Source organism: Poecilia latipinna, unplaced genomic scaffold (assembly GCF_001443285.1).
Source record: "Poecilia latipinna isolate Pla-1442-1.1 unplaced genomic scaffold, P_latipinna-1.0 Scaffold1515, whole genome shotgun sequence".
NCBI classification, from domain to species: Eukaryota; Metazoa; Chordata; class Actinopteri; order Cyprinodontiformes; family Poeciliidae; genus Poecilia; species Poecilia latipinna.
In genome coordinates this window covers 83,221-94,897 of record NW_015114131.1, presented here as the reverse complement: position 1 = coordinate 94,897, position 11,677 = coordinate 83,221, and positions in this window count along the sequence as shown.

Here is an 11,677-nt window from a genome sequence, read left to right as displayed (position 1 = left end):
AAGACTAAAGGATGAAACTGAACCTATAGTCATGCCCAATTTGCTTTCCTTTTCATCGGCCAAATGCTCTTTTCTGGCAGCCATTCATAGTCCGACCACAACATGGAGTAAGAATTTTCCTCCCTAAGCTTTTGCTGATTGGGAAAGGTGGACATGTACAGTGGCTACATCAACTCTACAGTCTTCAGTCTTTTTGCTTCCTCTTCTCTTAATAAAAACCGACCCACTGATCCCAGGAACAATCCTGAAGCCAGAAGTTTAGCTTCGACTGGTTCAGGTTGCAGTTGCATGGACAGAGCAAGTTCAGGATCTTCGCAGGAACAAAATAGTGAGTGTGTGATTATGGAAACAACAAAAAAGGAAGAAATGTAGCAAATTCACTTAACTTCTGTGCAACTTCTGCTTTCTTACCAAAATTTGTACCTCTAATCTTTTTTCAACAGAGCCAGAAATACTGAGGACAAATACGGAGGACAAGGCATCCACATGTGAACTTCTCTAAATGTACTTACACACCTGACTTCAACGCAACTGCTTGCTAATGACGTCCCGGTACGCTGGTATGAGGGACGCTTTGGGCGTCCCATTACCACATATGGACTCTCTGCTGAGTTACAATGGCTGGCGAGGGTGATAATGGCAGTCTGGCTCTCTCCTGGGAATAATCACACACACTTGAACACACACACAACACAAACCTTGGTATCTGCTCATGCTGGGCTCATTTACATGCTCATCAGTATGCATGAAATCTCTTGCTGAACGTTAATACCCGAACTGCTGCATAATACACTATAATGAGCATAAGAGTGAGGATGACAATTAAAACTCGCATTAATCACTAAAAGGGCGGGGATGGGAGAGGGAAGGGAAGGACGGAGCAAAGGGAGGATGGAGAGGACTCTGGAATAAAGAAGATTCCCAGAGAGGGAGGAAAGTGAGGTGAAAAATGAAGGAAGTGCCTGATCAACGCATGGAAAGAGCATCAGCAAGGAGAGAGTGGTGAGAGAAGGGAAAGAAGAGTTCCTTTAACCTTCCAGCAGGTTCCTCTTTCCTTCTTTTCTCTCTTTGTTTTCCTTCCTCTTTAAAGAAAGAGGATTATGATTTCTGATTATGAAACCACCCCATCGCTCCACTCCCTTTTTTCCCCTCATTGACGTAAAATGATTTGCAGGTGATGAATATTCAGCCAAAAGCAACAAATATGATCTCAGCTGGGTTTCCCTTACACCTCTGAAGACCCCCCACCCTCCCTGCAAAGCTCAGGTGTAAATTTATTCCTCAGCCTTTTCCGCTGTGCTGCGTTTGGTTGATGGTGTTTGCCTTACACATGTAAGCAAGATCTTATAGTCTGTCACTGCTTTGTCACACCTCTGGCTCTCATGTGGCATTAACGCTGTAATATGCTGAGTTTTTGTGCCTCAGTATTGTTCTCTGTGGTGACTATTTTGTTACCCTAACCCCTAACTCTAACCCTATCCCAGCCAGGACAAAGATCATCTGTCATTTTATATTTGAGGAAAAAAAGATTCACTCATAATATCCACTGCGTTTAGCAAATCACAAGCACATAAACATGGAATAGAAGCAGTGGAGTTGTGTATGTAAGTGGTGCTAATAAAAAACTTGCCAAATCCTTTCTACCAATGCCATAGACGCCTTGTTCGGTATTGATTCTTGGTTGAGATGGTTGAAGTTTGAAGAAAAAAAAAAAAGACATTAACAATCAAACTCTTTTTTTTAAATCAAGCAACTGTAAAGGTTTAATATGTTCTGGACTCAAAACAGAAATCACAGAAGTTGTGGTTTCTCAGTTTTGTTTTCCCTCTTTCTGCAGGTTTAGAGACAGACTACAAGGATGTTCTCTTTATCCTTTGCTCATTTCAAACCTTTTCTCATCTCTGTATCCATTTTATTTGAAATAATCCCACAGAGACTTAATGTTTCTTTTACATATTTTTCTTGCTAAGTGTCGACTACGCTGCACACAGACGCGATGCCATAGCAACCGACTGACAACAGCTCCACTAGTGAATCGGGATTTAGCAACAAAATTAAAAACGCAAACATTTCCCACACAAACAATGCAACATTCAGTCCGTTACAGTTTTATTTTTCCAGCGTTTTGCAATTATTAATAAGTGATGGTCAGAATACTAGCTGTGGTTGATTAGCTAATTTAAACACCTGCTCTACTTATGATCCGTCAGAAAAGTTAGCGTGTGGATCCCCCTTCTTCCTTTTTTTTTTTTCTTAAACTGAACCGAGACACACCGAACTCTGCAGCACATCTACATGTTAAGATTGTCAGAGTCAAGCTAGCATAACTGACCTACTTCCCTCTCCCTCGTTATGCTTTCTAGCAATTCATTTAAAAAAAATAAATGGTAACACTTTATTTGAAGGGGGTTGAATAAGACTGACATGACACTGTCATAAACATGAATAAGCCTTCATGAATATTTATGACTGTTGTCATAAAGCGTCATTCGGTAAATTATGACTTTTAATACAAAGTTGACATTATTCAAAATGTCTTTGTTATGACAACTTGACATTAACCAAGAAATCATTACTGATATAAATTTGTTATAAAAGTATTACTGATTGCACTTTAAAAATGAGGTAACTATGTTATTAAAGGTAAAGTTTAAACAGTAATGATTTCTTGGTTAATGTCAAGTTGTCATAACAAAGACATTTTGAATGTCAACTTTGTATTAAAAGTGTCATAATTTACCGAATGACACTTTATGACAACAGTCATAAATATTCATGATGACTTATTCATGTTCATGACAGGTGTTTATGACATGTTTATGAAAGTGTCATGACAGTCTTATTCAGCCCCCTTCAAATAAAGTGTTACCAAATAAATAAATAAAACTGTTTCCTAACCTAGTTTTCTAGTTGTTGTACTGTTGACAATTAGTAGCAAACCACTGCATACTTTTCTCTTTTATATACCACGTGCAAATTTTAAATTTATATTGACATCTTGACATCTAAATCCAATGGTGGCCGTCATCGGCGAGCAGCTTTCTGCCCTCCAGCAGGAAGCTGGGCGGGTTTTGGCCATGTGACGTCATGCTACAACGTGTCTGTAGTAATTATCGTGACATTCTCAGCGTCTTCAATCCAGACTCGGCGCTGAACACACATTCCTCCAAATGTTCAGAGTCTCTTGCACACAGAAATGGCTTTGAAGGGCATTGATGACAGACTTCCTGGCTGCTCTATCAAGCCAAGATTGGCTTTATTGAGTCTTTTCCTGTCCATGTAGAAATCCAAAGGCCACACTGTTCTGCAAACATGAACCACAAATCAGGACAAGACTGATTTTTGACGCCCATTTTGTTGCCTGTCTCTGATATCATTTGTTCTATGAAACTTGACCTTCATATTGAAAATGGTTCTGAATGTCACTCAAAATAATGCAGAAGATTTTGCACAAACTTCAGGTTGCTGCAAATGTAGCTAAATTTGAGGAGTAAACTTCCTTTCTGACAAGGTAGCAGATTTTCCACTACAAAACATTTTAAAAACAAAGAAAGAAAAGAGTCCCAAACACAAATTTCCTTACTTTAGTTCACATCTTCAGCCACAAAAATTGTACATTGCAGAGATGGGAACTAAAATGTGAGATTTAGGCTTGACCTGCGTCAGCAGCCTCAGCCAACGTTTGTTATCAAAACAATGGATACTAAACATTGCAGCGTGACAGATTTATTATTATCAATAAAGAAGTAACAGCATGAAACAAATTTCCCCAAGGCAACAGATGTTAACTTTGAGAACTTGATTCTTTGGCACAAGCTTCGCAGTACAGCTCTGTGATTTTAATGCTGGTTCATATCCTCAGTTAAAAAATAAAAACAGTTTGTTTGTACATGAAATGGCTTAAAACCAGAAGCTAGCTGAAGTTGAAGACAGATTACTAATATGAAATGTATTTTCTGTAACTTTCTTTTTTCCAATTATATATGTACAGTACATTCGTATTTTTATACGAATGTATTCGTATTCGTATAAAAATACGTATTTTTATACGAATGTATTCGTATAAAAATACGAATGTACTGTACATACATGTATAAAGTGACCTTTAAATGAAGAGGTCGGTTAAAGGTCACTTTCTGAAGAGTATAACATGCCCACACACACATTAAATACATCTCTTTATCTCATGCCCCAGTCCATCCATTTTCTATACACTCTTGTCCCTTGGTGGGTTTCAGGAGGTGCTGATGCCTCTCCAGCTAACATTCTGGGCGAGAGGCGGGGTACACCGGGGGACAGACAGGTCGCCAGTCTGTCGCAGGGCAACACAGAGACAGACAGGACACACAACCATGCGCACACACTCTCACACCTAGGGAGAATTTAGAGAGACCAATTAACCTGACAGTCATGTTTTTGGACTGTGGGAGGAAGTCGGAGAACCCACCATGCACAGGGAGAACACGCAAACTCCATGCAGAAAGACTGGGGCCAGGAATCAAACCCAGAACCTTCTTGCTGCAAGGCAACAGCTCTACCAACTGCACCACTGTGCAGCCTGTCCCGGTCCTTAAACCGTATTTAAAATTGACCCGCCAAAAACCTGATAAAGCTGCGTTTACATTACAATTGTCCGCACAACTTTATCAATATTCTGCTAACGTCAAAAAAACACAATTTCGCAATTATGGCGTTTCCATTAAATGAGAAATGCACTTCAAATCATGCGATAAGTCATAAAAATAAAATGCCGTGATCCTCCATCAGCTTCCTGTTTTCTTCTTCTTCGTGGTTTGCGCCAGCAGCAACATCTGGCTGTTGATCATGAGACTTGTGTGATGTCCAAAAAAGCTTTTCCATTGCAGATTTGCGAAGTAAACCAATTTCGATACGGCCAAGAAAGACATCTTAGTGCCAAAACTGTTTAAAGAAAAAATTGCCGTGTTTCCATTGAGCAAATTTATTTTCAAAAATGTCAAATTGCGCAATTATATGGTCAGTGAAAACACAGCTACTGTGAGTTTCATAGGTTTTGAGTGCTGAGACACTATAAGTATACAGAAATCAAATGTAGACCCAGATTCTCTGAAGTCTGTCAGACGCTGCAGAGACAGATTTATGTCTTCAGATCATAACTAACACACACAGCCGGTGATCTCATCTACATTTCGGCTGCTGTGGAGTTGACACATTTCTTCCAGCGTTTGACCCTCCTTTGTCCTCACAGCTAAACAGAGGCGCACGTGTGTGCGTGTGTGTGTGTGTGTGTGTGTGTGTGTGTGTGTGTGCGTGTGTGTGTGTGTGTGTGTGTGTGTGTGTGTGTGTGTGTGTGTGTGTGTGTGTGTGAAGGGGTGTAATATAAACTCCATCTGCATTTTCATAAATCAGACAGGCAGGTTTGTTGTCACCCAGCTGAGGGCGCCTCAGAGGAAGGCCCCGGGGTCTGTGGGGATTATGTGAGTGTGTGTGTGTGCGTATGTGTGTGTCATAGCATAGCACATTCTCAGTAACAGCATCAACAGCTCATCATAGCTGCAGCGTTCTTAATGTTTAAAACACATTTCCTTGTTTTTCTCTCTCTGTGTCTCCATTCTTATTTCCGTCCTTTCCTTTAAGAATCTCGTTGTCCTTTCAGTACACAAGGTCACCATGCCCATTACTTTAAGCTAAAAGAAAACTGTTATCTGAGATATCAAAGCCCTAATATCCATTTTATTATTTATTGATTCCAGAATTAAATTTGTTTCCTGCTGTATAAAAGAAAATAATGTCTTGCTCTCCTTTAGTAAGACTCACTGGAAGAGTTCTTGAAGATACCAAGACGTTCATTAGTTCTTAATGAACATAGTTCTTGTTCTATTTTATGAAAGTGTTGTTTCAAATGTTCAAATAAAGTACAGCAGCGTACAAGGAAGAGAGTAACTAGGTAAAAAAAAAACAGAAAGAAAAAAAAGACTAAAGAGAGACTTTCATCTTGGGAAAGATGGTCCCACTACCTGCGTTTCCATTACAAATGTGCGCAAAACTTTGTCAGTATTCCACTAAAACAATTTAAAACACAATTTCATAATTGCGGTGTTTTCATTAAATAAGAAATGCAACTAAAATTAGATGTGAAAAAGTTTCTTCACACAATGTCATTGAAACATTAATTGTTCATTCTATTAAAAGGGTATTATTATGTGAAATTACAAACTTTTTGGAGCTTTAAATCATGTTATAATGTTATCCTGTCATCAAAAACATTCCTGGAGTGTTGCCTTGATTCTTTCATGCATGTTTGAGAAATCCTTTAATCTCCCATGGCAACCATTTGGCTATTCAAAATGCCTGGGTGGACCGAGCCCCGTCTTCGAAACAAAGCTCCTCCTCAGATCTACAATTTCCAAGCTTCCTAGCTCCCGCCTCACAGAGTGTGACTCCTCCACTCAGCTCCTTCAGACTAGCCTGCATCAATTAGCAAACACCTGGTGGAACTGCACATCTGCTACTTCTCAGTGAAATGCTGGTAAAAACGTTGTTAGAAATATTAATAAAGGAGTGCTGTGATGACTTCCTGAAGGCAGAGTTTCAGAAAGGGCAGGAGTTTCTTAAAGAGACAGAGGCCCAATTTCAAGGCAAATTGACAAATCAAATTTCTTCTAAATCATATTTGACATCTATAGCATTTTTATAACAACTGAAGGCAACATAAATATAAAATGGCACTATGTTTGTGGCTAGAAAAACACATAATGTTCTCCCTTTAAAATTTAAAGGTGGAGTGGAAGGTGGGGGAACTTTCTAGATTTATCTATAGCTCCTCTAACTTTTGTTTCATTTCTTTATTTATATTGTAGGTGAAACAGGGACAGAGGAGGAGAATGAATGAGGGAGGGGGAAAAAAACACACTGACCCAGAACCTCTGGGCATGTCACACAAGCAATTTAAATTAATTTGAGACTCTGAAACGTCTCCAAGCCCATCATTTAGCGCACGTCGTCGCGCTTTGTTCCTCCCCAATTACACAAAGGGAGTTTTAAACTGTTATTAATCCGCAACCTCTTCTCCTAAAAGTTTGGTTCCCAGTGCGAAGGGACCCCCCTCCTCCATTCCTCCCACTTCTTGCCAAAGATAGCGATGGCGTTTTAAGAGTACGAGTCCCATTTGATCTGATCCAGAGGATTTGCGGTGGTGAAACTGATCCCCGCGGTAGATGCGGCGACAGGCCCGGGGAGCCAGCAGCCGAATGAATTAGGCAGGGATGGGAGGGGAGAAGAAGATGACTTTCTGTTTGGTCTAGCCTCTAAATAATACAGCACGATGACAGCCAGCAAACAAAAGCGTTTGTGTTGTGGCTGAGCGATACCGTGTACAAGATCCACGGAGGAATGGTTGAATTACAGCTGGGGATGGAAACATCTTTTTTTATGCTTTGTTGGCTCTTAAAGATTGATGGGAAGGGGAAAGGAGAGAGCAGCGCCGTGTGTGTGTGCTTGTGACCGTCTCAAACGAAGCTAAGCTAAAGCTAAGGAAGCGCTCGAGCTGAGAAGACACTTGTCTCACTTCTTCTTCTCTTGTTTTTTCAGCGCAGCTTCAGGGCGTAAGACAACAAATGACTTTCAAGTAATAGTATCCATATTGCCCCCCGAATGTGATTAAACATAAATGTGGGAAGTCTCGGCTCTGAGATTTGGCCCTGAATTATTGACAAGGCTGTATTATTACGCTCGCGCGCAAAGTATTCCGTCTTAGAATGCTCATTTCACCCCGCGTGCGTTTTTTTTTTTTTTTAAAATTTTCGTCTCTTAAAAATAATTGAAACGCCTGTGAGCTGCTGAATATTTAATTCACCTCCACCACTTTTTTTGTGTAAATTTCACAGGCTGAATAATGACTTTATGCATCTCCTCCCCCCCCCAAAAAAAGAGATGAATTTTTTAGGCATTTTAAATAATTAAGCCCGAAGTGTTTGGAGGGCGACTGAGTCTTGATAAACTAATCTGAGATTGGTGGGGGCGGAAGGGAGCGAGGGAAAATGGGGTCTGAGAGGGACATTAGAAATGAATTATTTTATCAGGTTCTATTTATTATTAACACCGAGAGATTCCATTAGCATTCATAGACAAAGGGGCTCATGGGAGGGGGCCCTGTGGATTTCAAGGTGATACATTAAAACAGAAAAGTTAAAGAAGGGGCGCAGGAGGGTATCCATGGCGGTCCATGATCTGCATACGAGCAAATATCTTTTAGTCAGTGAAGTCAGCAGGGTTTCTTAAGGTGGATTTTCTTATAATAAGAAATAACGTCCTTTTCCAAACTTTCAAGGTTCTACTGTAAGAGTAGTTCACATCCGGTTCTCTTTTCAACTGTTAAGATCAGGCCAAAACATACAAACGCCACTTTGTCTGCATGTTTGAGGGAAATTTGCTTCTGAGAGATTAAAGCCATGTCACAAAAAAAAAATTTGATTTATAATTTTACAGACCGATATTCATAACTGGGTAACATTCATTGAACTGCTGCTAAGCTTAGAAGCAGATATTTAAACGTCTGAATCTGCTACTGTGTTTTTGTACATTTTTTCTTATTATATTCATCAACGTTATCCCTAATGATCCAAATTTTAGCAATAATATTCATTGCTATTTTGATTTCTGATTCATCTTATCCACTTAGACAAAAAGTGGGCTGTGGAGGTAGGCACCAAACATCCTGGTAGGTAGGAATTAGACGTGTGCATGTCGTCTCGATTCCTGTGACACCGGCGGATTTTTTTTTTTGACACCGGTGAAGAAACAATATCGCGATATCAAATAGTGACGTCACTGTGTGGTCCACAAAGGGCGCTGTGATTACTCTCAAATATTCCTGTAGAAAAAAAAAAAAAAAAGAAAGTTGCAGTTGCGGGACATATTTTGATGTTGAGTTTTTAGCACTTTTAAAAGCTATATTTCCTTTCATATTAAAACAAGATTCTAGGTTTGTATTTAATGTTTAAATTCTTTTTTTTTTTAAATCACCAGGAGGAAATACTTAAAATCTTGTAAAACTACTGTTCAACTGAACTACTGCAGTACTTATTCATGTATTAAAGTACTTTTATTTACACTTGGAGGCTGATTTCAGACTGCTTTTTGTTTGCCAATATTTGCTTACATTCATATTTAAATATTTGATATTTTCTTTGACTCACTACACATACAGTGTGATTATTTTTTTGGTCCATTTATGAAAATATATTTATTCTGGTGACTGTAAAAGGAAAGTACAAATTTGAACAAATTTTAAAATATATATATATATATAAATTGAACCATAATTAGTATGTAAAGCTACTGGACGTTCATTTTGTACCTGAAATATTTGAGTATGAAACAATAAAATCTGAAAAAAGTATAAAATGGCAAAGGGTTGGAATGACCAACAACTGACTCTCTGACTCTATCGTCTGTAGTTCAGTAAGTTAAGTATTTATAACTGTGGAGAAATCTTAGAGGAAAGAACAAAAAGGGGAAAAAAAGATCCAATCTCCGTCTGTTTGATGAGTGAGGGCCTGATATCCTGAGCTGAGGAGTCACATCCCTTTTTCCTTCAGATCTAATAAAAAACCTAAAAAAAAAAATACATATAGTTCCGATCTCATTTCCATCTCAGCCAACAGCAGCCTGCACACACACACACACACACGCACACACACACACACACACACACACACACACACGCTGGCCCTTTTATGAAAATATCCTAAAGTCAATCAGGTTCTGCAAATTTTATGAGCAGGCCGTCGCCCTCCTGAATTTCTTAACAGGTTGTCAAAGTAATCAAGGGGCTCTGAGCGCTGAATCAGAAAATCAGCTCCTCCAGCCTGTTATTAACAGACCGTTCCCTCGTCTCAGCCCTTCACCGCTGCTGTCCTCCTCCTCCTCCTGCAGCAGGCCTGTGTGGTCGCTCCAACAGCCTCATTACCAACAAAATTCACGGGTGAAATGCAAGAATGTTCCTTATTACACACACCGAGAGAACTTTAAAGGAGGAACAGAATAAGATCAAATCTTCCTGCTGCCGCAGCCCCATCTGCTCCGAGCAGAGCCGCATTCACAAAGATGTGCGTCACAGTTTTGGTGCCATAGAGAAAAATGATTTTACTTATGGAAATTTCAATATCGGCAAGTGTGAATTAGTGCGCTGTAGGTCTAATGTGTCCCCTGGCCAACGGCTCCATGTCGTTTCCAAAGAAACCTACTGCAACTTTGAAATTTTCAAATATTTAAATATTGTCTATATTCATTAAAATCCTGAGCTATTAACATGACTCGCCTGGGATCAGACTATGAGTTTTACAAAAATAACAGTAGAATAATGTTTGTAAAACAGCGTTTACCTAAAAAGAGAAACATTTTTGTGTCCACCCCCCCAAAAAATTGAGGCGCTGAGCTACTGCCCTTTTATTGTTGTCTGTCACCTCAAAACAGCCTGCTCATTTTCCTCTGACCTCAAAGGTGGTTGAAAAATCACCAGTATATTGGCAGCTTCTGAAATACTAAGATTACCACATCTATGTACCAAGTGAACCCTGTTCTGTGTGTGGTGTTTGTATTTTATTTATAAGAAAATATCATACTTTTAGTCTTTCATTTTCAAAGGAATGTCAAATTTGAAGTTGTAGAATCACGTGACGTCCTGTTCCAGATGCAAATCTTCCAACAGTCACCTTACTTTAATTTCCTTTGTTTTTGTAAAAAAAAAAAAAAAATTACGTTTGATCACATATGGAAATGAATATTTATGTCATTGTCATAACTATAGAAGGGCCCGAGCACATAGATCCAAAAATGATTAATGTAACGGAGAAGCAATAATCAGTTTTAATACTCCTCTAATCTAGAACAAACTTCCAGTAAACTGTAGAGCAGCTGAAACACTGACTTCCTTTAAATCAAGGCTAAAACTCCACCAGCTTAGAGCTGCCTTAACTGGAACTCTGATCGATATAGTTGATGGATATTTGCTTTTGATGACGTTTGACAAAATGTAAGGTTTGTTTCATAACAGGTTGCTTTATTATGTTTTTATATGATTCACTTTGAACCACATTGTTGCTGAAATGTGCTACACAAATAAACTTAATTGATTTATTTAATAAGAATATGACAAAAATAAAATTACAAATTGTTACAAAAAATAGAAATCTGGAGGCACAAGGAGCACTACATGGGACCACAAGTTGGGTAAAACTAAAATCCAGCAAGTAGTGACTGAAAATGAGGAGCTTAAATACTAAGTAGCTTGATTACTGGAATAGAGAACCGATGGCTGATGAGCTGCAGCTGTGAGATATGAGACCAGACATGTAGACGGAAGAAAGAGAGGAGCAGGAAGTAAACATGAAACAGGAAACAGAAAAAAGACATTTAACAGGGACAAAAATTAAGTAAATATAAAGAATAACGAGCTAAAGTGAGATCCAATCACAAGTAAATAAGCAGCAAAGAATAAGAAAAATCTAAATAAACGCAAAAGAAAAGAACTAATCACAGGATGAACAGAACACAAAAAATCCAGGAATAAAAAAACATCAAACAGAATTATGTCACTTTATTAGAATATCTCCAATAAAATTAATCCATTTTGCCTGCCAAGTGGAGCATCAGCATTCAATATGGCTGCCTGAAAAACATAAACTGGGGTTTTAGT